The 24,852-nt window shown below is 42.3% G+C and overlaps 1 long non-coding RNA gene across 1 annotated transcript; it reads left to right on the top strand.

The window, feature by feature from the left end:
- Positions 1 to 3,500: 3,500 nt before the first annotated feature.
- On the top strand, positions 3,501 to 7,444 carry LOC130845001 (uncharacterized). Its single transcript, XR_009051303.1, has 3 exons — positions 3,501 to 3,747; positions 3,818 to 3,911; positions 7,132 to 7,444. It is a non-coding gene; the product is annotated as an uncharacterized LOC130845001 (long non-coding RNA).
- Positions 7,445 to 24,852: the final 17,408 nt, after the last annotated feature.

The raw sequence follows: 24,852 nt of genomic DNA on the forward strand, positions 1-24,852 counted from the left end.
TCACTCTCCTTGGAGCCAGGTGCATGGCTCAACTATGCCCCTGGAGGTCTGTACCACCCATCATCCCTGACTTAAGGTCCTCTGTGCTTCAGGGTTCTCCCAACACCATCTCACTCCCACAGCGGGCAACCAAAGTCCCCTCTGCCTGGGCAAGGAAAGCACGGGACAATCCTTATCCCTGAAATCCCAGGCACTTGTTTTACACAAAGTGAAACTAGTATAGATCCTTTTGCCATTTGAAGACATTCTATCCGGATAGCACATTTCAGTACAACCCAAATTTTTGGTGACCTAATTTAATTCAGATTCCCAATTTTCAGACTGTGACATTGCCAGACATCATTCCCTGAGTCCACTATTTATGTTCTTGACAGTAAAGAGATTAGAAAGTCACAAATTCCTCTCACTGCTGCTACACCAACGTCTAGCATACCCACAAGCGCTGTGGATGACTGCTGCCTTGACAGTTCCTGACGACAAAACCTACCAGCTTTGCTTTGACCACTGACATTTCATGATCTATACACTCTGGGGAAAAAAATCTTTAAAAAAAGGCAGTTCCTCAATAGTTTCTGTAAACATCGTGTGTTTGTCACACGTTTTATTTAAGGGTACTTTAAATTTATAAAGGATCATTCTTTGAGGAGTCCTGAGTTGAATATTTTACCTTGATGGGACACTAGAGAAAGAGTTTAAATAGATTATATTATCATACGGGTGTTATATTAGATATACTAGGCTTTTGATAAATCACAAAAATCAAATGTATTCTGTTTCCTTCTCAGGGAATATATAAGCTCCAATTCTTCTGCAGACACTATTCCTTGCCTTATTTTAGCAGTACTAACAAAACACACCTGGCTTAGTTTCTTGACCAAGGAAATAAAGAGGTTGGTTGGATTTCAAAGGCTATAAAGAGGGCTGAAGGAGGAAGGCACCTCTCTAAGCCTTCTTTCCTAAGGGATGCGGTTTCTATGGGTGAAAGACAAACATCTCCGCAGGGCTCTACACCCAAGTCATCTGCTATCTCACTGGTAACAGGTAGCCCTGATATCAGGGCCGGACCCCTCCTACATGCTCATGTGTAGTATTGAGGGGCAGGGAGATCCAGGGGTGGGGTGGGGGGCTAGGCGGATCCAAAGGCGTAGAAAGAGGTTGCTTCTGAGAGTGACTGGAAATGGCAGCCCCTAGACACACAGAAGTTTTTCCGTCTCAGACTCTTTAAAATATTAATTTGCTGTCCACATATAAAATCAAGAGATTTCACACTATCCTGTATTTACAGATTCTCTTGAACCTCCTGGGTCTTGAGTTCCTCCCTGGCAACACCTGGCTGCAGCTGAGCAGCAGATGCTCCCTGTGGACGGGTCACCTCTTCTCCAGTTTGCCCCAGTCCCTGGCACCCCCGGTGCCTCTCACCCTGGCCTGTCCCAGCCCTGCGTCATCTGTCTGGCCATGTACTCATACAGGCTTGCCAGCTCTGATCTAGAGAGAGAGTCATTGCGACGAGGAGTTGGAGAGCTTGTGATAAAATCCCACTACTTCACCAAAGACAAGGCGATGCGACTCTCAGGCGGGCAGAGGCCATAAGAAGAACACTGAGGTGCAAGCCATGACTGTCCCCACTGGGCACAGGTCAGATGTGCCACCCGAGGTGTCAGCCACAAGGGTTTGCTGGGGGGGGGGCGGGGCAGGTGCAGGGCGCTCCATTCCCACCCACACAGACTGGATATATTTTCCGACTTGTAATCTAAAGGAGGGTGGTCCTAACAAAGCCTGTGCAGGGCTCTTTCAGTGAGGGGTGCTACTTTGGGTTAGAAAACATCCAGCTTCCCGAATTACCCAAGTGGGCCAACAACCGAACACAAGATCACTTCAGACAACACCCACATCTCTTCAGGCACCCAGGAAAAGTCATGACTCCAAAACGTCTGTGTCCCTGAACGATAACACAGGTGGATGGAGTCTCTCACCCACTCGCTCAGGCCAGGGGACTGTGGCCAGGGGACAGGCACAATGGGACAGATAAGAACTCAATTCCGAGGCGAGCCGTCCCCAAGATAAATCACTCCGCTAACCAGACTCAGCAGGCAGGAACCTCAGAGTGAAGCATGTCGGCTTTTGCCACTGCGTGGAGCAGCCAGATATGATTTCTAGGATGTCTGACAAACGTGGGGCTCCAGCTCCAGGGGAAGGGCTTAGCAGAGCTCCTGCCTGGGTCACTGGCAGCCTGTCAGTCACTGGGTCCGGCACGGATTCTATCACCAGCTCAAATTTTACGCTCCGCCTGTCTCTCTGGTTTGCCTGTCAGTCATCTGAGAGCCTGGACTGACATTTAGAAATGCCCAGTGCCAAACTACTTGTGCTCACTGCATTACGCAGCTAGTGTTGGAGATAAAAGGGCCCCGGATGGGCTCCATTTTAAAATTTCAAACTATCACAAACACAGCAGTGCTCCAGGAGCTATGGGTAAGAAGATATGAAACATAAAAACATCATCTCTGAATCAGAAGTGCCTTCCATCATCAAACCACTGCTTGAGGTACCGGCTCCGGCTAGACCCCCATGTCTGTGACTGATATGGAAAGTGATACCTTGACGTGTGCACAGCTGTGAGGGTGGGCACTAGTTTCTCACAATCAGACCTTATAACTGCCTTGCTGGGGCATCTGAGCAAATTTTGTTTTTCCTCTAAAAATTACCTTGACATCACAACGCCGGGGAGAACACACATTAGTTTCTAATCTGCTGGTTCTCAGATTTTGGCTTTGTAAAACCCCAATGCCAAAGCTGCACTCCAGACCATACCAAGGAAACCAGAACCTCTGGGACCCAGCATTTTTTAAAAATCCACCATGATTCGTGTTGTACCATATACCAGTCTGGTTCTCCCTACCTTTCACATTCCAAATTTTTCTCCATTCATCTCTCAGAACTGGCTTTCAAAATCAATTTCCCTACCTCTTGTTATTGCCCGAACAGTTGCTACGTTATTTGGGAATTAGCTTGACTTGTGAAAAACAGAGTCGGCACATTTCAGTTGGTGGAAGCCCCGGAGATTCAAAGATGAGCTTTTCTATACAGCATCATTTCAGAATCAAATTAGTTCGTGGCCTCAGCCAAGAATCTCACGCAATGAAGGAAAGAATTCTTCCACTGAAATTACAGTTCTCTTCACAGGATAACACCCCAAAGAGATACTGAGGAGAAAAATCAGCTCAGCAGCCAAAGTGACAACTTGTGACTCAACATGATGGAAAAAAACAAGGTGTCTCATACCCACCCCTCTCCCTGCCCCCAAACCTGAAAAACAAAAGATCTGATATCTGCGCCGATCAAAACAACATGGAAAGTTGGACCGTGAAACAAATTCTTTCTCTCTGACTACTGGATTCAGATTACCACATGCTCTGATATTCTGATTCGCTCAACTCTCTTTCGGGCTCTGCAGAAAATATTTTAAAGGATGTTGAGCCCCAGTGAGAGGTTTGTGTATTCTGTAATGCCTTGCTTCCTTGCCTAATGTCTCAGCCCATCATAGGGTTGCCACCATGCTAAGACAAAGGGCTGTCCTGCTCTGGGAAGGAGACCCTGCCAGGCAGTGTTAAATGTATGCCCTTACATTCGCCAACATGGGAAACGAGGATAGTGACACTTCAACTGATTTCCCAAGTTTGCGGGAGAATGGAGAGGTCAGCCGTGCCACACGGGGTGGTCCAAAGGCACAAACTTTGGACCCAGACAAACGTGAGTCTGGCCCTGCCACTTACTAGTTCAGTGACCTCGGGAAAAAATGCTTAATTTCTTTATGTTTCAGGTTCCTCGTCTGAAAAGGGGATTGCCAAGTCTAGCTCACGGGGCTGCTAGAAGCGTTAAATGAGATACTACTGATACTTCTAATGCTGGGTCAGGTATGTGGTCCTCGCTCAGTGGTGTTTGTACTCTTTCCCTGGGATTGATCAGGAAAGCCAACAGGAGGTGTTCTGGTCCAAGGATCCAAGATTGTGAGTTTGCCTGGATTGGAATTCAAGCTTATCAACCCACACCAGCGTCCAATAGAGGTTCTGAGAGTTACCAAACTGGCAATGTGCCGGGCATAAGATATAGTGTGGAGAGTTCCTAATCCAGGGTCCTACCCAACAGTCACCCCACGTTGAATTTTCTCATCTTGCTCCTCAGCTATAATGGGTTTTGAGTGGGTTCATTATCAATTTCAATCCAGAATATATAATTGCTTCCTTTCCTATAAATAATCAACTTTTTCTATTTCCACCACTTATTTTTTTAACATGTTTTTCCTTCTCCTCCAATTCCCAGAAATGGCATAAAAAATGTTACATTTTCACATATGTTACTTAGGTTCCCAGCATGTTTCCTCTAGTCTTTATAACAACCTTGCTGTAGAAATACAACCACTCCACTGAGGGGAAAGTCAGTAGGTATGGAGAAAGTTCACTTGATATTTATGCTGATGTTCTGAAAACAAGTAATGATTATGGCCCAATACTCAGTCCTGGACTGTTTCAGTTCCTTGTTAAAGTCATCAGTTACTAGATTCTACCTGTTAACGTCAACCGAGGTGGACTGCTTCCTAAAAATGTTTAAGCAGTTACAAAACACACGTAAATGCTATGGACAATGTCCCACTTGATAGAGGTGGCTCCGTGGGACGGAGGTGAGACGGTCCCAGCCACTCATTCAGGGTCTTTGAAAGAAACTTTTTCAGCATCTCCAACTCCATAGCCAATATGAGCGTTCCCATGGCCACAGCTATACACACACTGGGGGCTAGCTTCTCGTGCAATTCACTGGCCCCTGTATACTTCTCAAATACACCTGAGCAATAATGACAACTGCACATATAAAGTCTTTCTTCTTTTCATTTTCACCATAGGACACCATTAAAGATGCCCCTTGCTTCAATTTCATCCAGCTGAATTTCTGACTGTCCCAGAAGCTGTTGGTGACCCATCATCCTATCCCCTCAAAGCATTCCACTAGAGGCTGAGGTCTCCCTATTACAAGCATTTTCTCCTCCTTGCCTCAAGGGCTCTCCTAGCCACAGGAGCCTGTTAGGCCCTCAAATGGAAGAGGCTGGCATTATTAGGGAGTTTATGATCCAGGGAGTAGGCTTCCAACAAGATAGAAGGGAATGAGTGACTAAATACCCAATTCTTCACCCCTCAGAACAACTCTGGGGCATGTTCTGCACCGTCTCTGAGGGCCTGAGCAGGACTGAGTCTCAGCTGCCCACAGGGGTGACCTGCTTTCACCCTGGGTTGGCTTCCCTTCCCTGCCTCACTTCCCCGCACCTACCAATGCTTCTTGAAATCACCTTGTAAGTAAACTACTTGTACTCCAACCTCATTTCAAGATATGCTTGTGGCTCAGTCCAACCTACGACACAGACACTTGCCATGAAACCAAAATGGTTTACCATTACAACCAGAGTTTCTTCACGCCTTCATTGAACATACATTTTTTTGAGGGTTTGCTCTGTAGCTGGCCCTGTCCTGGGTTCTAGGGCTGCAGTAGTTAACAAGACAGACACCATCCTTTTCTCATTAAATTTATAGTCTAGCAGGAGAGACAGACATCAAACAAGGATTCAACTGACGGGTGCCATGAAGATGAAGTGCAGAACACAACCAGTATTTAAGAAGACCTTTCTATGTTTGGAGAAAAGAGTTCCCTTAGGAAGCAGCTTTTAGCCAAAGGCATGGGTGGAAGTGAGCCATGTAAACAGTGGGTGGAACGGTGTCCCAGGCAGAGGACACGGCACGTATAAAAGCCTTGAGGCTGAAGGAGACAGCGCTGCAGAATGAAGGCAAACGTGGCTGGAGCACCTAGAAAAGCTTACACCCTCTTCTAATCCCTTGTGAGTTATCACACTGGGCAAGGAACCCTACAGAAACAGAGGACTATTTAATTTTGACAGTTCAAAACTCAACACACTATTAATTCACTCATCTGATGATTTATCAGTTCTGCCTGTTTGGTCCAGCCCTCAAAAATCTGATTACTTTTAAACGCCATTCAAAAGCATGAAATCCTGAAGTTGTTCAACAGTAAGGTGGAAAGTGTAACCCCAGTGGAGGCACACTGGTTCAGACTGGTTGGACTTCTAGTCCTTTCTTAGAAAAAGAAAATGTGTTTGAGAATCTGTGCATGAGAATTACTCTCGAATCTTTGACCTGGTGGTGGTAGGGGGTGGTTTGGAGAAATGAGAGAAAAGGGGTATGATTAATTTATTTTCTACTCTTTCATGGATCCGAAATATCACCTCCACGTTCAGAGATTCAGTAGGATTTGTGGAACTCAACATATAGTTGCACTCCTGGCTAGGATTTATCACAGTCACGTAGTAAGGATACACAGCAGGATCACAATAGAAAAAGACACAGGCAGAAAAATCAATGCCAGGCTTCCTTCTGCCCTCTCCCTCCTGAAAAAGTGTACACTGAGCATGCTTCTTTCTCTAGCAACTAAAAATGTAATACTGTGTAATGTTTTCTAACAGGGATCCTATTAGAGATTCATCACACAGGCTTTTACTGGGTATGCCTAGCACATACCACTATCCCAGATTCCCAAAAGCAAGCAGGTGTTTGGCATCATCACATTGTGCAGACAGTCTAGGCACAGTGGACCACCCTTACCTCTTAAGGGAATGAGTCAAGTGCCAAATTCTCAAATGCCAGCTGCAGGCCAGCCTTGCAAATAGGTCCTTCTAAAGAAGCCCTCAGGCCTGTTATGCTAACTCTTTTCCACACATCTACCACCCCTGTAAATAAGAAATTCTGAGAACAAATGGAATGCATTTCCCCCTATTTTCAGCATCATAAGATCAACAGAGAAAGATAAGTAACTTAATAGGAAGCTTTACAGGCATTCTCTTCTGCAGCAGCTTGGTCCTGAGTGGTTTGGAAGCATAAGTATTAAGTTGCTCAGGTGTGGTTTAGGTGCCTGCAGGTACACAAACATTGAAGCCAGTCTTGGCCCAGCCAAAAGAACGGCTCAACCAAAAAACTTATTTTTTAACTCTCCAATAGACAGCACAAATCACTTAATGATTACTTTCATTTGCAAAACACGTTAAAAACTAAGACCATCTCTTCTGTCTCCCAACAGCAAGATACTGCTTGGAATAAAAGTGCAGATTTCCAGCAATGAAGCCAACTCATCCAGTGATATAAAATCCATTTACGACAAACATAAACCATGTTTTCAGCAATAATTTACATATCTGAAATGAGAGAAACTGGAAACTGATCAGCATAGCCTAAATAAATGGTCCTCTTCATTGTAACTCTTTTATAGCCAAAGTGACCTTTCTTACTTAGTGCCAAGGCAGCATATTTATAGGATGCTATTTTCTCATGTAATTCACTGTCACATTATATTTTCATAAATATTCCTGAAATGTAAAACAGCTGCATATTATAACCACAAAGACTAACCTATATCCTTGAAAAAGCAATGTAAAAACATTAAATTTTGCAAAGAGAATCATTCACAATTTCACACAATATCTATTTTATTGGCATATTACCTCAATCTCTGTCCACATGCATATATATTTGATGAAGTTGTGATCATATTGTACTTCTACTTTCACAGATTGTTCAGCATACAACAAATATTTTCCATGTTTCTCTATAGATGCCATGTGTTATTATTCCATTCCATTATTTGCTATAGATTTACTTTGTTGTTGTTTGTTTGTTTGCTTTTTATTATTTTATAATTTTTTTTGAGGTACACCAAGGTCAATCATCTGTATTTTTTTTATTTATTTATTATTTTTTGGGGGGTACACCAAGTTCAATCATCTGTTTTTATACACATATCCCCATATCCCCTCCCTCCCTCGACTCCCCCCCACCCTCCCCGTCCCAGTCCTCCAAGGCATCATCCATCATAGAGCTGAACTCCCTTTGTTATACAGCAATTTCCCACTGGCTATCTGTTTTACAGTTGGTAGTATATATATGTCTATGCTACTCTCTCACTTTGTCTCAGCTTCCCCTTCACCACCTGACCCCCCAAACCTCAAGTTCTCCAGTCCATTCTCTGCATCTGCGTCCTTATTCTTGTCTTGTCATTGAGTTCATCAGTACCATTTTTAGATTCCGTATATATGAGTTAGCATACTATATTTGTCTTTCTCTTTCTGACTTAACTTCACTCGTATGACAGACTCTAGGTCTGTCTACCTCATTACATATAGCTCCATCTCATTCCTTTTTATAGCTGAGTAATATTCCATTGTATATATATGCCACATCTTCTTTATCCATTCACTTGTGGATGGGCATTTAGGTTGCTTCCATGTCCTGGCTATTGTAAATAGTGCTGCAATAAACATTATGGTATATGTTTCTTTTGGGATTATGGTTTTCTCTGTGTATATGCCCAGGAGTGGGATTACTGGATCATATGGTAGTTCTATTTGTAGTTTTTTAAGGAACCTCCAAACTGTTTTCCATAGTGGCTGTACCAACTTACATCCCCACCAACAGTGCAGGAGAGTTCCCTTTTCTCCACACCTTCTCCAACATTTGTTGTTTCCAGATTTTGTGATGATGGCCATTCTGACTGGTGTGAGGTGATACCTCATTGTGGCTTTGACTTGCATTTCTCTGATAATTACTGATGTTGAGCATCTTTTCATGTGTTTGTTGGCCATCTGTATGTCTTCTTTGGAGAAATGTCTATTTAGGTCTTCTGCCCATTCGTGGATTGGGTTATTTGCTTTTTTTGGTATTATGCTGCATGAGCTGTTTGTATATTTTGGAGGTTAATCCTTTGTCCATTGTTTCATTGGCAACTATTTTTTCCCATTCTGAGGGTTGCCTTCTTGTCTTGTTTATGGTTTCTTTTGCTGTGCAAAAGCTAAGTTTCATGAGGTCCCATTTGTTTATTCTTGATTTTATTTCTAGATTTACTTTTAATACATGTTTTTATTAAAAATGCTCATTTAATCAATGTAATCTACACACATTGTTTAAAGTCAAATGGTCAAGAAATGAGGTATAATAAAACGTCAAAGTCCCCTGCCTTACCACATCGCAGCTGCTGCCATGCCCCAGTAGCAGCCATTTTTATTTGAATGTTCAAGTTTTCTACTGATTATCTTTACTTCACTAAATAGCATACTTACTGCTTGGCACATTATTGGTTTTAGATGTTATCTATTAGTTGTTACTTTTAGTTTCCTTATTGGTTTTCTTTATATTTAGATACTATAGTTATCTCTTCATTTCATCTTCCATCTGCTACAAGCAATATTTTTCTTAATTTCCCACTCTGAGAGAATGAAGAGTTATGAGAGTCCTTCGTTTCTCTTCTCCAGCTTCCAGCTCCGAACGTCTGTTGCTCATATTTACACTTTTACAGTGTAAGATTGATACCTTCTACACGTTGTTTTGTAGACATGACTCTCTTCCACACTGTGTCTATATTGATTTCAACTTTTAGAATCAAACTAAAAGTATCTATATAATGACTCCATAAATATCATTCACTCTTAGAGCTAAATGATACAGTATGATTATATCTCCTTTCTGCACAGCTCTTTATTTTTCCCAGTTTCTAGTTTCCTTTGTTTTCCCTCTTGCAATGCTTATCTGTATCACCTTTTTATATTATCTAAAGAATCAAAGGGAGTAACGTGTGGAATTGCTTTCCCTCACCTACACCTACCCTGATAACTTCCTAAATCAGTCTTTTCTCCTGTTCCAATCATGACTAATTGCTACCAATCAGTTAGTACAACCTAGCTGTCAAGCTGAGGACTCTCCATTATACTCCTGTGCTGAAATTATTTTCAGAATTTCACCTTCTCCTTTTGATTTTTCTTCCTCTTAGGACGTATCTGAAAATATTTGTACTCTACCCTCACACTTGCCCAATAATTTTGCTGGACAGAGAAGTCTAATGGAAAACTTTCACTCAACAACCTGAAGTTTTACCCCACGAACAGATGGCATGCCTCATTGTTGCGATTCCTATTCCTTTGTGATTTGCCTGTTATTTTCTTTCTCATAAAATCTTCCATTTATTCCAGGTATTCAGAACTTTCTGAAACTGAGTGTTTTTCCTGTAGATCAAGCTTTATTCATTTGTGCTGGACATCCGTGAATCTTTTCACTCAGGTCCTTCAGTTTTAAAAAATTATCTTAAAATATTTCTTTGTTAAGTTTCTTCTCTTTTCTTTGTTCTCTCTGTATGGTCCTTCTAGATTTATTCTCCATGACTTATTTTTCCTCTCATATTTTCCATGACTGTATCTCTTTATTCTACTTTGTAAGAGATTGCCTCAACATTATCTTTTTTAAATTTATTTATTTATTTATTTTATTGGCTGTGTTGGGTCTTTTTTGCTGTGTGCGGGCTTTCTTTAGTTGCGGTGAGTGGGGGCTACTCTTCACTGTGATGCGTGGGCTCCCCATTGCCGTGGCTTCTCTTGTTGCGGAGCATGGGCTCTAGGTGCGTGGGCTTCAGTAGTTGCAGCACATGGGTTCAATAGTTGTGGCTCACGGGCTCTAAAGCACAGGCTCAATAGTTGCAGCGCATGGGCTTAGTTGCTCCGCGGCATGTGGGATCTTCCTAGAGCAGAGATCGAACCTGTGTCCCCTGCATTAGCAGGCAGATTCTTAACCACTGCGCCACCTATCTTCCACATTTTCAGTGTTTTTTAAATTTCAATAGTCACATTTTAAGAATTTAAGTATAGTTGGTTTACAATGTTGTGTTAGTTTCTGGTATATAGCAAAGTGATTCAGCGATACATATATATGCATACACACACACATATATCTGCTTTTTTCAGATTCTTTTCCTTTAGAGATTATTACAAGATATTGAATATAGTTCCCTGTGCTAACAGTAGGACCTTGTTGTTTATCAATACTCACATTTTAAATGTTTTGTCATTTGTTCATTTTTTAAAGCACCTTGTTTTATAGATACAGCATCTATTCACATTTTCCTGAAAATCATAAAAACACTCTCACTGTTTGACTTATTTCTGTTTTCTGTGAGGTCATTTTTTTCTATTCATTTTTCTTTTTTTTTTTTCTTTCATTTTTCAAACTCTCCAACTCTCTGGTGATCCTTGGTTATTCATAATTAAGAATCAAGCACTAGAAAGCGGAAAGGTACTTCATATCCATCAGGAGGACTACTACCAAAATAACAGAAAATAAAAGGTTTGGGTGAGGAAGTGGAGAAATTGGAACCCTTCTGCACTGTTGGTGGGAATATAAACTGATGCATCTGCAATGGAAAACAGTATGTTGTTCCTCAAAAAAATTTGAAACAGAACTGCCGTATGATCCAGCAATCCCACTTCTGTGATTATACCCAAAAGAATCAAAAGCAGGGTCTTGAAGAATTACCTGTACATTCACAGCAGCATTACTCACAATAGCCAAAAGGTGAAGGCAACTCAACTGTCCATCAATGGATGAATGGATAAACAAAATGCAGTATATACTGATATATGCAATGGACTATTATTCAACCTTAGAAAAGGAAGGAAAGCCTGACACCTGCTACAACATGAATGAATCTTGAGTGAAATAAGCCAGTCACAAAAAGACAAATAGTGTATGATTCCACTTATATAAGATATCTAGAGTAATCAAATTATAAAGAATCATGGTTGCTAGAGGCTAGGGGAGGGGGAAATGGAAATTATTTAAGGGGTACAGAATTTCAGTTCTGCAAGATGAAAAATTCTGGAGATGGTTGTACAATCATGCGAATATGCTAAACACTGAACTGTGCATTTAAAAATGGTTAAAGTGGGAAAAAAATAGTTAAGGTGGTTGAAAATAACAACTACAACTTGCAGGAAGCTGTAGCACACGCATTGGAACCCTGCTCATTATTTCTCAGTAATCACCATCTCAACCCATGCTGGCATGATTCCAAATAGATTCGAATGTACAGGTTCAAGACAATTTTATCAATTTGGAATATGGTGATGATCAATATTAATATTGCACACGCATATAAACATTTTTCTCCAAGAGAATGGGCTCTCTGACACCTTAAAATTCGTGCTATATTTGGAAATGTCATAATTATGATAAAACGAAGGCATCAAAGAATGAAAGGCCAGTGAGTTGAAGAACTCAGCAGTTCTTATTCTTAATTCATACCTTCTTCTTAGAAGATATAAAGCAAATAAGGGGGTGGTGTTGGAAGGGAAAGAATTTCAGGCTCTATGAATAAAATGAAATGCTACCAACTTCAGAAAAATTGACATAGAAGGTAAAAAAAATTTATAAAGATTTCAGGCTTTTAAATCCATAAATTCTCTTTTCCTAAAGAAGTATTATTTCTGTTTTACAAAAGTAGACACTTTTAGAGAAAAGAAACAAGGGTACTGGTATCAGCACATTTCATGAAAATTCTTGATATAGAGGCAAGTCATTTCTGCCCCAAATCAGTGACAACATAGAGGATGAGTATTCGGCTTTGTCATTCAGAGTTTAAACTCTGAGGTTTTGTTTTTGTTTTTTAATGTAGGAAGAAGTCACTTTTTAACTTCAGGTCTCCTCACTTTATATATAAAAACAGTACTGGAGGCAGCGACAGAAAAAAATGACTGGAATCATACTGCTTATCATTGTGCTAAAAATAGGAAGCTACGCTTAAGTATCCTGGCATTCACAGGGGGAAAAGAGAAAATTTCCATTGTCACTGTGGTTAGCAAAGAGAACATATTTCTTCATCTTCTGCAAAGAAAGCAAAAAAAAAAAAAAAATTACCATTGAGTACAAAGGGGTAGCACCTGGCTCTAAGTCAAGTCTGCCAAGAGGCACAGAAGTAATCAATAAACACTTATCAGCTAATCACACAGCATCTCGCTTCCATGAGTGAAATGCCAAGTGTTGTACACATGCTGAAATTAACCCTTAATACAGATGAAAAAGAAGGAGAATAAGGAAAAAGCTGAGGAACTGGTGTACATCAAATTTCCTAGTTAGTGGTTTAGCTTTCTTCTTTTTATACCTTGTGGGGACCATCTAGGTGTGGAGGGGAAAACATCAAGGCTACTGTATGAGTCTTATTTTCCTATTTCTTCCATAGTTACCCTTTAGTTTTAAATGCTTATGAGATAGCCTTGGAAATCGCACACCACTGCCAATCAACCTTTAGAAAATCATTAGTCAAAACACCAAATGCAAAGCACTCAATTTATGTCCAAGAAACTGAATTACAATCAGAGGCTCAAAGGAATTATCCAGATAATTCAGGCGAAACCCACCCTGCTGCCCTTGGACTGCATAATTTAATAAACTAATTGCCCTTTCCTTCACTTAACGCTTTCAAGTACCTGGAGAAGCAGATGAGCTAGACTGTTGGGTTTTGAAGTTTTAAAAAAGAACATAAGCAGTCAAGCCATCTTTCTTTAGTGTGGGTCCAAAAAAGGTATTTCATTGTATCACAATTGCAAGATTCCTGGAGGGAGTCTTAGATTCAAGATCTAGGAGACAGAACTTACCACCCTATCAAACAGGGGCAGAGGGCACAGGGCCAAAGTTGCTTTGGTTTTTCTGCTTCCGTGGTCCTACTAACTAGAAACTAACTGAACTCTTATGGTTTGAAAGGCAAGACTTAGGCACTGTGAACTCCATGAAAATGCTGGATGTCAATCTATGCTATTAGCGTGAAATCCAGAAGGCAGTTCTTGGAAGACACCAACAAGGACCACCAGTCCTCTTAGTCAAAGAATACTAATTGCCTAACAGAGGTGCCTCAGATGCGACATATCTAAAAACTGCATCTATTTAAAAAAAAAAATTTTCCCCATGTTCCCTCTCCAGTGGCAGCAACACTAGGTAGCAGTTGCTACAATACAAACATGGCAGTCTACCTCTTTCCTTGTTCCTCATATGCGTGTCCTGGAGCTCTGACTGCTGCCCCCATCACTGCTCCCTGGGATTCCTGCAAGAGTCTCCCACCACTGCCTGGTCCCCTGCCTTCATAAGGCAGTCTCCATTTCCTTCCCCACTGCTGTTCTATTATCTTTTGGATATATGATCACATCACTTTCTTATTTAAAATCTCTCAGCCCAAAAGAAACTTGTACCGTAATGTTTATTGCAGCACTCTTTACAATAGCCAGGACATGGAAGCAACCTAAATGCCCATCAACAAATGAATGGATACAGAAGATGTGGCATATATATACAATGGAATATTACTCAGCTATAAAAAGGGATGAGATGGAGCTATATGTAATGAGGTGGATAGAACTACAGTCTGTCATACAGAGTGAAGTAAGTCAGAAAGAGAAGGACAAATATTGTATGCTAACTCACATATACGGAATCTAAAAATGGTACTGTTGGACTCAGTGACCAGAACAAGGATGCAGATACAGAGAATGGACTGGAGAACTCGAGGTATGGGAGGGGGCGGGGGGTGAAGGGGAAACTGAGAGGAAGCGAGAGGGTAACACAGACATATATATACTACCAACTGTAAAATAGTCAGTGGGAAGTTGTTGTATAACAAAGGGAGTCCAACTCGAGGATGGAAGATGCCTTTGAGGACTGGGGCGGGGAGGGTGGGGGGGACTCGAGGTGGGGGCGTCAAGGAAGGGAGGGAAGATGGGGATATGTGTATAAAAACGGATGATTGAACCTGGTGTACCCCCCCAAAAAATAAATAAAAAATAAAAAAATAAAAAAAAAATAAAATCTCTCAGGGTGCCAAGTGTCTCTAGGTATAAAGAACTGCTTATGGTTTAGCTAAGAATTTTCTTTTAGTCAAGGTGATACAGATACAAGTTTAAGTATTACTAAAAGATAGACAATGAAATGTCAATTTTTCACTCATCCCAGACCCTGAGAGCTCCTACTCTTAATAGTTTCTCAGGTATCGCAAAATTTTTCTGTGATATACACACAGATTTTTGTAATTTTATATAAATTTTTTTTACCCACTTTATGTTGCATTCTCTCATATGAACACATACAGATGCACTTTATTCTTCTGAATAGTATTCAACTGCAAGTATAAACCATAGTTTATTTAATTAGCACCTCTCTGTGGAGACTTCTATTGTTTTTTTAGTCCTGTACTCTCAGAAACAAAATTGCAGTGAGTGCAGAGTCAAGCTCAAAGCTTTCCGCAGACAAGTTCTTTAGGATCTGGCTGCTGCCCACACCCTTTGCTTCGTCTCCTCCACTTCCCCATGCACAGTCTTCCTCTGGCCACACCATGCCACAGGCAATTCCCCCAAAACACTGTGCTGCTAGGTTACATCTGCCTGTGATGTCCTCTCTGCCCTTCTTAGTCTGGCCAACTTTCACTCATCTTCTAAAAGTACTCAAATTTTATTCTAAGTTTGAGGTCCCTCCTTCCCTTTCTGAACTCCTTTGATTCTTGTGCTACACGCTGCTCCATGCATTCTAGAAATAATCTTTACACCTGCCATTATCCCGGCACACCCAAGACACGAGATGGACGAAGGCGGGCATATAGGTAGCTGAAATCACAGATACTTGAAAAGAAGACGGGATGAGGCATATAAGAGCCTAAATGAAAATCATCACACTCTGTGGCACTGGCATGCTCCCCACCCGTGAACAGAGCTCCTGTGGCACAGAGGGTGCTGAAGTGGGCGAGCAGGGGAAGGTGCCCCTGGGAGACCAACATCAACACGCAACGCACGGCAGCTGGGCTAAGTGAGCCGTGACTATTGCAGATAGCACAGGAGGCCAACTGAAAGGGAGAAGGCAAGATCTGGAGCCCTGAAGAATGATTTCGAGGGGTGGCAGGATTGAATTGAATCTTGAAGGAAGAATTAGACTGAGCGGAACCACCAGGGTGGGGAGTATGACCTGAGCAAACACCTGGAGGACGATTAGGCTGGGGCAGCTGAGGTTTGCCGAGGAGAGAGGGAGACAGGAAGAGGACTGAGCTCGGATTTTGATGACTGGCGATGTAGGGCTGGCTCCTTCATGAATTAATGCAATAAATACTTATTGAATCTTTGGCTGTTTCGGGCACTGGTGTCAGCAGTAAACAAAATAAAAATCCCTGACCTCACAGAGCATCCGTACCAGGGGTGCTGCTGTTACTTCTCAGCGTAACCTTGAGCAAAGCTTCCTAACTGCATATCTGCCTCCTTACATAGAATACACAGGCCTTGGGCATTTCTAAGATCGCTTTTCCCTCCCACATTCTAAGATGAATAGGAAGAGATTGGAAATTTGGTGGCGCCAGATGACAGTGAGCTATGGAAGCGGGACTCCTTCATTTGGGGGGCAGAAAGGCTTTGTTTCCCTGTGTACGGGGAACACCTTCCAGGTTTAGGAGGTTTAGGGAGATTGGTCTGATAACCTGAAGGCAGAAAAGAGAAAACAGGAGGCTGGAAACAATTTAGGAGATAACTGATCCTTACAAGGCGATGAAGACTCAGACATACATCCTGAGATTCAACATCATGGGTGAATAGCACAGATTTGATAAACCACCGCTTCCTAAAAATACCATCTCTATTAAATAGCTGGCTATCAAGGCTTCATTGCCATGATGCTGACAAAGATCAGCAGAACTAGAGAGAGCTTTTCAGGCTAAAGACAATTTTGGATCTCCATGAGACTGGGCTTAAGTGTACATGTGTTGCTTCATGGACTCCAAAGCAGTGTCCCGCATGCCAGAGGAATACCATACAGCCCGTACCAGCTACAAAACACTGTAAGGGGTTTGGCTTGACAACGTGGAAATAGACAGCTGGCTACACTGTGTAAGATGAATGAAGCCCAAGTAATGTGAGTTGTCTCCCTGGCATTCTGATAATAAGCACAGCATGTGGAACTTGCTATCTTTAGCCCTCTCGCTAGAAAATTCTAGAGTGCTTATCACCCTGGCAGTTAATAGCTCAGCCATCTCTAGTTCAACCTACCCATGGCTAAAAGAACTTTAGAAGTCACTCAAAGATAAATGTTCCCTGCCAGAAAATGTCTTAAAATAGAATGTTGGAAGGATTTCCCTGGAGCAAGTAATAGGCACTTGCTTAAGTACCTCCGTGCCGAGTTCTACCTCCTGCCTCCAAGAGCAGACTCTGGTCAGTCCCTTTGCTGAGCCTAGGGCACTGGGAGCCCCTTTATATAAGGTCGGCTGGGAGAGAAGTCACCAATTTTGAACTGGAGCAGAAGTTAATGGCTCAGTCTCAGTTCTGTTCTTCTTGACTTATCAATTCCATTGTTTGCTTCCAATTAGGTGAAAAACAAACAAGCAAACTGAAGAATGATGAAATCTAGGTGGCAGGACAGTCCACGTCAAAGTCAAGTGGGCTTTGCTAACAGAATAATGACAAAAGGCTTCTCAAAAGAAAAAAAAGTCAAACCAGATCTTAGTATCCAATCTGCCCCAACTCCCCCAGCATGACCCTTCAATTCCATTCCTTTTAGTCTATAATATGGAACAGCCACATGGCGTCATCAATAACCCAGTGTCATTTCTATCTTTATTTCTGAATATTACATGAGCAACCTTTCCAATTCTTGAAAACCATAGTGTTTCACATCGTCACAAACATTTCTCCAGTTTTATGTGATTGCCAAGCAGTAACCAGACAGCTTGCACTCATTTCTTTCCTGACCAGAAGATTATCAGAATCTGTTGTCTTTTTCCATCTCCATTTTTTCCCACATGCGTGTGGAGAGATTGATACCCAGAGGGGTGAAGTAGTTTATCCACAGTTTAGAAGAAAGAAAGGGGAATTTTTGTAGTAGCACTGGCACGATTTTCACTTGGATGAAATATAATATTAAAACATATTTTCAATCTACTTTCTGTCCTAAAACTAACTTCTGACAAGCCAAACAAATACTCTGAGTACACCTATCAAATTTATTCCATAAGGAAACACTAAGTCCTCTCTCTTCCTCTGCTTCTTGTTTAAACAACTTGGGTTTCCTTGGCTGTCATTGCAAACCAGCCTAACACCCACCACATTAGCCTCCGTCAAAGGTGAAGAGAAAGCCTCAAAACACTTAGAATCCAAGCTGCTTGGGACTAAAAAGTCTTTTAAAATTCTGCTGTGTATGGCCTCTGACCCCTTGATGACATTTCTCCCAGGAAACACCACCTGTAAGTTTAAAGCAGTGTGAGGCTTACCATATATAAAATAGTTAAATGACAAGGATTTACTGTATAGCCCAGGGAACTATACTCAATATCTTGTAATAATACGTAATGGAAAAGAATTGGAAAAAAAAGAATATATGTATATATACACACACATATACATCTGAATCGCTTTGCTGTACAATATTGTAAACAAGCTATACTTCAATTTAAAAAAATAAATGTCTTTAATTGAAAACAAGAAGCAGTGTGAGGCTCAGAAACAGGCAGAGGGGCACAGAGCTCTTTCGGTTCTAATGTTGCGGTTCCTCCAAGAGTTCCCGGGATTTGTTGAACAAAGCACTGAATAGAGGGGAAGGAGTCTAGGCTCACTGGCTCCTCTGAATCTGAACACTTTCAAGCAATATCTGCAGGCCTCTAGGAACACACATAATAATAACTACGATTTATTAAATACTGGAAAGCCTAGGCTAAGGGCTATATGCGTACTAATTCTTTAAATTCTCACCACAACCCCATAAGTATTATTATCCACCATGTTTTCTAGATAAAGAATCTGGGGTATCAGGAAATGTACACGACATGCTCAAAGTCACCCACATAGTAAGTGGAAGAGACGATTGAACCTGGAGGAATCTATAATAGTTCTAGAGCTCAGGCATTTAACAGCTCTGCGACACAGCCTCCCACAAGGAAAGTCCTGCATCTTCACTGCACAGGCTCACCTGGGGCAGAGACAATGCTCATGTTTACTAAAGACTACATTTCCCAGCTCTCCCTACAGTTAGGTTAGGTCATGTGACTGGGTACTGGACAGTCAGATGTGAGCAGACATGATGTAAGCACACCTAGGGTGGACACTTAAAAGTGTCCCGTGTGGACCTTCAGCTCCCTCTTTCCTGTCCATGGAGGCTTGGAAGGCATAAGTTCTAGATGGCATAGTTATAAGATGGATGCAGCTGGGGTGTCCCAGTCACTGCTTGGAGAAGAGCCACCCAGGAGCACCACTCAGCTCACACCAGGTAGTGATGTGAGGAAGAAAGAAACTTCTATAAGAGTAAGCCATTAAGATTTCAAGATAGGTTTGTAACCATGGCATAGCCTTGCCAATTCTGAGCACACACCATGCAATTTACTTCAGGTTTTAATTATTGGGGCCCATTATTGACTACATCTGTCTAAGTGAGTCTGCATGAACCCTACTGTTTTCCCTGCTTCCCTAAGCTACTAAATTACCTTCCTGATCAAAAAGGGTTATGCTGTTTCTGCCAGATTTCTTTCAAAACATTGCCTCATGTAAGGATAAATAGATCAATGAAACAGAATAGAAAGTCCAAAAATAGACCGACACATATGTGGTCAATTGATTTTCAACAAAGGCACCAAGAAATTCAATAGGGAAAGGGAAGTCTTTTCAACAAATCGTGCTGGAACAACTGGATATCTGTACGTAAAAAAAAAGAACTTCAGTTCCTAACTTGCTCCATGCACAAAAATAAATTTGAGATAAATCGTAGACACAAATGTAAAAGAACCATAAAGCTTCCAGAGGAAAATGTAAGAGAAAGCATGACGTTGCAGTAGGAGAAAACTTCTCAGGCTGGTGGAGTGGATGCTGTGGCGAGCTACCCAGTTTCCCCCCACCAGACCAAGAACCTCATTCCCCCAGCTGCAAGTGTTTTGGTTCTCGTGGTTCACAGCTAAGTCTCTCCAGATGTTTCCTTCTGTGAAAGGGATCTACCTCACCCAGAGTTACATTCTATCCCCAGAGACAACTCTCGTCCAATGACTGCGGACAAAAAAGACCTGCCCCTTTATCTCAATTTGGGACAACTTTGAAGGGTTATCCCATGAGAAATGAAACATATGGTCACAAAAGACTTGTTCGTGAATGTCTGCTGTAGGCTTACTCATGATGGCCCCCAGATGGAAACGCAAATGTCCATCAGAAGAGAATGAACAAATCATGGGATATACATACAAATGAATACTACTCAGCAACTAAAAACAACAAACTACTGATACATCCAGTGTCACAGAGGATCTTAAAAACATTAGGTTGAGCCAAAGGAGCAAGACACAAAAAAGTACATATGGTATGGGTTCCATTCATATGAAACACCAGATCAGGTAAAACTACGTACTAGAAATTAGAAAGTGGTTGTTTCTGCAGTGAGGAGGGGGAAATTCCCTGAAAAGTGGCTAAAACAAACTTTCTGTGTTGATAGAAAGGTTCTATATCCTAATCAGAATGGTGGTTACCCGGGTGGATGCAGTTGGCAAAACTCATCAAGCTGTACATGAAAGCTCTGTGCATTTTACTGTATGAAGATTGTATTTCAATAAAAAAATGTTTGTCTCACATCTGGGCTTCCTCTCTCACCCCCACCTGTGGGCACAGTTCTCTATCACTGTCGATCCCACTGAAGTGGATTTAAAGAGTGGTTCATAACACGACTCCCATGTTCGAGTCTGAAGCCTTGAAACTCCCCTATCTGGCTTCCCCCAGAACTCTGTCTTCTCCTTTCACTCTCTCCTGAATTTAAAGGACCTGGAGTTCCCTCCTTTTAAGAGTTTTAAGGTTCTTGGAGGACTATGACAACTTCCTTCCTCATCTACTCTCCATCTCTGAGTCCAGAAAGCTAGACTCACTATTTTGCTATCTAAAGAATTAACGTCTCTTCCATCCCCAGACCAGGGAGGACTTATTAGCAATAACAACAGCAATAACAGTAATTGCCCTTTCTTGAGTGCTCACTGTGGGTCAAGCAGTGTTCTAAATGGTTTATTTACTGTCTCACCCACTTTGGGCTGCTATAACAGAATGCCATTGACTGGGTGGCTTATAAACAACAGAAATTTACTTCTCAGAGCTCTGGAGGCTGAGAAGTCCAAGATCAAGACGCTGGCAGATGCTGCGTCTGGTGAGAGCTCACTTCCTGATTCACAGACAGAACCTCACGTGGTGGAAAGGGCAAGGAAGCACTCTGGGGTCTTCTTTATAAGAGCAATAACCCCATTCGTGATGGCTCCACCCTCATGAACTAATCACCTTCCAAAGGCCCCAGCTCCTAACGCTATCACCTTGGGGGTTAGGTTTCAACATATGAATTTGGGGGGGAAGACATTCAGTCCACACATTGTCTCACTTAAAAATAGCTCAACTCCTTAAAGCAGGTATTATTATCCCCATTTTACAGATAAGAAAACAGAGACTTAGAGAAATTTGGTAACTTATCCATATTCATAGAGATAATAGGTAAAAAACCCAGGATGCAAATTCAACTCTGACTCCAAAGGCTGGCTCCTCTCCACTAGACACTATTTGCTTTTGACATGTATTCAATAAAATATCTTACTCGAATAAAAAAAGATAGCTATGTTTTTAATAACATAATGCTTATAGCAAGTATTCAAGATAGATTTAAAAATAAATAACAGCACTTTTTTGGTTTAGAAACAAGGAGCATCAAGCTGCAGCTCTGATTCAGGCTGGGTAAAGCCCATGGAGAGCCAAGGCCGTGGAGCAGTGGACTGCAGCTATCGAATGTCCCGAAGGACTCGGGAGACACCCAAAGTGCCCCAGACACATGCTACCCCAATGACATTTCTGCTCATTGAATGTTTAGTGCAATATACTTCACCTGCTCTCAATTATAACATTAGCATTTCATTAACATTCAGAGCACAAAATTTGCTGCTGGTTCTTTATAAACCCCAGTGAGATTCATTTCAGGCCATCAGATACAATTTCAAGTTGTCCCAAAGATGTATGTGTGATCTGGTGTGCTGAGAAATCTTTCCTGACGCCACTGAGTGTGGACATTTTTCACTTCCCTCTGTGGGGGCTGCTCAAAGCAAAGAAGGCAGAGGCGGCACTAAGGATGATTGACAAGGGTTTGGGGGTGTGTGTGTGTGTGTGTGTGTGTGTGTGTGTGCATGTGTGTGTGTGTGTGTGTGTGTGTGCATGTGTGTGTGTATGTGTTATTTAGCCACTGACTAAATAAGGGATGAGCTTAGAACTAGTCACATATCAGTCAGCTGGGGAGGCAGCCACAGTCACCACTCAATTATTCAGATGCTGAGGATCCGGGGTCCGAAATTAACCTGTTTTTTTTTTTTTTTTTTGGTTACTCATCTTCCTCCCTCTAGTTACCTATCTTTTCAACATTTCACTACTGATTAGCTGCTCCATTGGAGATTTGACAGAGAAAATAAAAAGATACCAAATGAAACCAGCCAATGTTGTTTTCTGACAGAATCCCTGATTCAAGGCCTTGTGAGGAAGGTGGCTTAAACCATCACATAAAATTAGATTAATTTAATCATCTATAAATTTGACTTATCCTTTATAGTTTCTAGTCTCTTATTCTCTATTCCTACTGCAAACCATATTAAAAAATGATTTTAACTTCCATTTCATCTGTCTTGCACTTTTACAAATGATCATAAATATTGGTAGCTAATGGGAGAAAGACTTAGACATTTTTCATTGGGAGTCAGAAATAGATACCGTGTAGGGAACAAATCCCTTGCCGTGAGATAGCTGTTTGCTCAATCCCCTGAGATGTATATTGTATTTTAAAGGTTGTAAGGTCAGAAGTCTTAGCTATTTTTAAAGGAAATACTATGATTTCAGCTCCACATACCATGTAAGCTGCTTATAAATTAAGCCATTACAGCACTTCAGGAAGTATTGTGCTCTGAGATGATGTAGTGTCCACAGCACATGGGAGGTAGGGGGTTGCACAGCTCTACCCTGAAGACCACAGTTCCCTCTCCCCCGTCCATGCCAACCCTGGGGACCAACCCTGGGGACCATCTTCACATAGCCACAATGACTGAGAGACAAATTAGATCGTGTAGTGCCTCCTCTCATCTGTGTTAGCCACTTCCGACAGCCCTCAGTTTAATCGTCTTGAACCTATTCAAGGGAATCCAATTTCACTGTTGTGGGTCTGCAGCAGAACTAAGCATTACGATGCCTTTTCCTAAGATTACAAGCAATTTAAAACACATCAGAATATAAAAAGCAAGTCACCTCCTGGAAACTTATCCTGGACAAAACAAAACAAAACAGAGGAGTTGTTGCATCACTATCTGACACATGTCCAGAAATACATATTGAGATTCCACTCAATGGTCTATCACCAACACTATTATTTTTCCTAAAAATAGGTGGATCACTTACTATACCAGGCCTAGGACTCTCCTGCTCAGCCATTTGCAGATGCTTATTGGTGAATTCAAGAGAGACTAGGAAGGCGAGGACTCAATCAGCATAAATCCACCATTCCTAGAAATCTAGGTGAAAGTGAATGGGTCAGTAAACTCACTGATGGGAGCAACGGCAGAGACACACCTGAGAAGAATGAGATAGTGTCTGATATTGGCAATGATGCCAAATTCACGTTGAAGCCCTGATTCCTAATGTGATAGTATTAGGAGGTGGGGCTTTGGGGAGGTAAGTAGGTTTAGATGAGGTCATGAGGGCAGGGCTCTCATGATGGGATTAGTGCCCTTATAAGGAGAGACACCCAAGGGTGAGTTATCCCTCTCCCTCCTTCCCTCCTCCTCCTCCTCCCTCCCCCCTCCTCTCTCCCCCCACTTCTCCCCTGCCCATCATATGAGAACACAGCCATAAATGCCATAGGATGCCAAGTCAGGAAGAGAGCTCTCACCAAAACCCAACCATGCCAGCACCCTAATCTTCCAATCTCCAGAACTGTGAGGGGAAAAAAAAAGCCTGTTTTTAAGCCACTAGTTATGGTATTCTGTTATGGCAGCCTGAGCAGGCTAGGACAGTGCCACTGCCTACAAAGGGTATGTAACCCAGATCAGGTACAACATAAACACGGAGACATGAGCAATGCAAGGGTATCTACTGTCATACACTAAGTTAAAGGTCTCATGATTTCGGAGAAGGCACAGATTAACCCGGACTGAAGTATTCAGGAAGGCAGATGAGGAGTTGAAACTTGAGTGGAGCTTTCAATCGTGAGAGGAGACAAAAAGGAGAGCATCTTGTAGGTGGGAGGCCAGCAAAGGCAGAGTGAGGAAGAGAGGAGAGCCAGGGTCAGCCTGTGGTCCAGGAGAAGCAGGAGGTGCATGGTGAAAGGCCAGGTTCTCTGCAAGAGGCGAGGACCTGCAAGCTGTTTAAACTCTGCACAGTGAAGTGATGGCAAAGCTTCATGAGCAAGGCAGGGAAAACGACAAAGCCTGAGGATCCTAGTCTACAGACTGAGAATAGCACGGGTCCCTCCTCTGTGCCGCTGCTGTGAGGGACCCACGTGGAGCAGTTAGCACAGGGCCTCGCGCACCGAACATCAACAGGAAGGCAAAGGCCTCGCTGGCCAGGGTGAGTACCGAAGCCCCCCAGGCCTCAGCGTCTTGGCAGAAACGCCCCATAAACAAACTGGCTGATGCTCAGGAGGGCTCAGCAGAGACGGCATCACTTCTGGCTCAGCCCGCCGGCCCTCTCCCAACTCCCCACCTCACAGCAGGCCCTGGACTCATCATGTCTAGAACCTGGCCATGCTCACCACAGCCCGCAAGGCGTCAGGAGCTGCTGCATTTCCAGCCGTGTACTGCCCAGTTGGAGAATCAATCACTGGTTCCCAGAAAAAAGACATGAGGTCTCCTGCTAGATGTCAGTCTGTCCCTCACTCCCAGCTCCCCTGTCCCTGTTGGCTTGTCTGCTGAACGGGGACTGACTGATTCCAAGTTGTAGAA

The sequence above is a fragment of the Hippopotamus amphibius genome, chromosome 2 (assembly GCF_030028045.1).
Source record: "Hippopotamus amphibius kiboko isolate mHipAmp2 chromosome 2, mHipAmp2.hap2, whole genome shotgun sequence".
NCBI lineage: Eukaryota > Metazoa > Chordata > Mammalia > Artiodactyla > Hippopotamidae > Hippopotamus > Hippopotamus amphibius.